At 44.8% G+C, this 3,490-nt stretch overlaps 1 long non-coding RNA gene across 1 annotated transcript; it reads left to right on the forward strand.

Moving 5' to 3' along the window:
• The first annotated feature begins 1,673 nt into the window (after positions 1-1,673).
• On the forward strand, positions 1,674-3,234 carry LOC136777566 (uncharacterized). The gene is made up of 3 exons (XR_010823278.1): positions 1,674-1,979; positions 2,117-2,506; positions 2,660-3,234. It is a non-coding gene; the product is annotated as an uncharacterized lncRNA (long non-coding RNA).
• Positions 3,235-3,490: the final 256 nt, after the last annotated feature.

Below are 3,490 nucleotides of genomic sequence, written 5' to 3' on the forward strand. Positions count from 1 at the left end.
TATTCTGGTCAACGTCATCGATTCTCCATTACTAACGCGTACTTCTCCCATGAACCTCCATTAACAAAATCGTGCTATGCAGTTTTCAATTTCAAAATATTTCTTGTTATCAACGAGAGTAGTCCGGAATAGTCTCAACTTTATCAGCCGCAAAGAAAATATATATTTAACATGCTTCCGTCGAAAGCAGCGCGACAAGTTTGATTGGAAGAGATGGGGGAAAAAATAAAGAAAATGATATTAAAAGTAAAATTAAGGGGGAAGGCAGGGTGGAGAATGACCAAAAACGTGACCATGGGGTGGAGCTGTGGGTCGAACGATCGACCGCGTGAAATCGAGCTTCCTCTTGCCCTCCGGCATCACCCCATACCATTTTCCCTTGTGTGGGCATTCTCCTCATTTCGCTGCAGCAGAGATTCTGTCGTCGTTAGTGGTAGTGCTGCTGGCACCGCCATCTCCTCCACCACTCGGCGTATTACCGAACTACCGCACTGGCTAGCCCCGTACATGACATCGTCAACACATTCGAATTCGCGTGCTACGCACACTACGTAAAACGGATTCGCCAGAGAGCTCGCGTTCTACCAACGACCGACCGCTCGACGACCCAAAATACCCACAGGTGAACTTTGCTGATAGTCGTTCTACCCCACCCTCTCTCCTCTCCAAAACGCTCCCACTCTTCCACTAATGCGACTTATTCGCGCAGGCAAACGTGAAAATACGGCCGAAGCTCGCTGGCTCATAACCTATAATATACGTGTACCGTGATTAAAAGCTCCCTCCTATTGGCCATAGCTACACAGTCCCTCGGCCAATTGCCAACGGCCAGCATGGCCGCCACTAATTAGAGCCTAATTATTATTTATTGCATCCATCGGACGCAGCTTCCCTTCCCCTCGTTGCTCTGCCTATCATTGTACTACTACGTAACGAGCTAACCTAACCTATCTCAACGCTTAATATCAAAAACGTTCCTAAAACGATCGAAAGCGTCGATAGAATCAACTGACGCGTTGGAATGTTCCGGGAACATAGCTGATACTGTATTTTTACGGAAAGTGAGACGAACAATGGCGAAAAGTGACTCGAAGCAAATCTTGTACAGGGGATTGTGTATAATATGTACTCGAGATTGATGTTCGGAAGAATCCGAACGGGGAGAAAATAAATGTCGCCGGAGTAGTATTTGTCAGGTGGCGGGCAATCCTGAATTGCGCGAGTACGGTGCTTTAGTCGCGATGGAAGAAGAAAGGTAAAGGCAGAAGAAGGGGAGGGGGGCTTGAATTGCGGCTGGATCGGTTGAGTTAAGTCGGACTGGGTCGAGCAGGGGTACCAACAGGGCGCTCGCAAATATTGGTATTTGGCAAAGACTATCCTTGATCCGTCTCTCTCTCTCTCTCTCTCTCTCTCTCTCTCTCTCTCTCTCTCTCTCTCTCTCTCTCTCTCTTATGCGCACGCCATCAGAGTCCCTCTCGATCCTCTTTTCTCAAATGTGTCGCTGTATTCCGTGACTTCTTCACCCCACCCTTTCCGCGACACGTTTTCGCAAATAACGTGAGAATGAACAGCAGAATCACACCGTACGGCATCTTCAATTTCGCGAGTTAACTCGCATATCGGTTTATATATTGTCCGTAGCAAATACGAGCATCGATATAAACAGCGTACAACTTTGAAGGTTAAAAATATCTTTAGTGATAAGGTTCAACAATACTAGGAATTGCAGAATGAAATTTATTGAACCTAGAAGCAGCCATTGCACTGTGAAGGAGAAAGAAAAAGAAAAAGAGGACGATGAGAATAGCGCGGCGAAGAGGAGATATGCCGAAAGGTACATAGAGAAAGCGGTGCAAAGTAAACGCACGAGGGCTAATCTCGAAATGATAACGCCCAAGATAAGAAGAAACGGTCCCGGATGTCTGCTTCGTATTTTACAATAAAGCGCTCTCTTACAAAACTCATAGTGCCCTTTTAACGTGAGTATGATAAATATTTCCCAGAGAACTTATACGTACCTACTTTTTACACCAAAACTTAACTCGAAAATTTAATAAATGCGAAAGTTCTGAATGTGTATATTGTGTAATCTAATTCAGGTTTTGTATTCGTATAGGAGCATCAGTAATACGTTAGCACCTCTTGTACAAAATAGAAAATACTATCAGAGAATGTATATCGGATCCAATATATCACGCTTGACGCCAATAGAATGCTCCGGAGCCATAACAATAAAGCTCCTAATTGGTTCAATGTGAGATGGCGTTACCAACAAGTCTTTGTTGCACGCCCCTTATATAAGTTATATTTAGCCCTTGGTCGACCCAACGTCACACGTACAACACGATCTGCCACGATCATTCGAGCGGCCCAATTATTGCCCTCCTCGTCGCAAAAGATCAAAACATTCGATACTCTATCGGGCTATTTCAATCTTATCCTTATACTGGATGAACTCGCACGAAGACGTGCTTTGTTTTTTCTTTCTAAGAAAAGAAAAGAAAAGGTAATTTTTAATCTCCAATGTCTTTCCAATATTTAAATATTATTCACTTCTAATCGGCAGTGTACCAAAGATATTTTAATAGTATACCTAACATTAAATAGAACACCTGCAGTATATGCATATCAGTTTCCCTTTTTCTTATTCTTTGACTAGCAAAAGAGATGGTGGAGTAAAGCGGACCGGATAGTCCCATTCCTGCCAGCAAGTGGAACAAAAGTGACACTCTACGCGGGAGACCGTTCTGAAAACCACCTTAATTGCCTTTGATCGGCAACAATACTCATGCATTCTTATGTCACATTTGGAGGAAACATCCAACTGGAAAAATGCTTTAACGATTCTCAAGTTCTTTAACGGATCATTTTTCCTTCAATGGCTTTTTGTACAAACTATTTTACGGATAGATTTGCTTGTTACTAAAATGATTCGTTAAACGCAAAAGGAGAAACTGACAGATAGGAAAACGAGGAAGTATCGGGGCGAGGAGTCGTTATAGGGTTCTGGGTGTGGGAAGCGATATTAGCTTTTTGTTCTCTTTGTCGAACAAAAAGCATCGGGGATGAAGCGGACAAGCCGCCACATCAGAACGTACAATTACTCGGCCGCTAATTGATTGGCTGGACATATGGCGATCGTCCGTGATTTTACACAGGCACGGTCTGTCCGGGTAATCCGACGCGAACATCGGCGAAAGTCGGTGGACGTCGGGCTAGTAGTGTAGTAGTTCAGTCCCGTGACGCCAGAATTGGCGCTTTTGCAGCCAAAATACGATAACGTGCCTCGTGTAGACGCGCACTTGTGGTACGTGTATGTATCCCCCTCCACTCGAGCTTCGCTTGCAAAAGTGCCAGTTCTGGCAACGCTGCAGTCAACCAGCTAGCCGACCGACCTTACCGACCAACCAACTAACCAAGCAACCCGCTAACTCGCCAATAAATTCAGCGCTTGCTAGTTTCTTACTCCGCTAGGCGCGGGCAACCGGCT

This window comes from Prorops nasuta, unplaced genomic scaffold (genome assembly GCF_024137725.1).
Source record: "Prorops nasuta isolate Cenicafe-Biocafe unplaced genomic scaffold, Cenicafe_Pnas_1.2 PNAS00011, whole genome shotgun sequence".
Taxonomy (NCBI): Eukaryota; Metazoa; Arthropoda; class Insecta; order Hymenoptera; family Bethylidae; genus Prorops; species Prorops nasuta.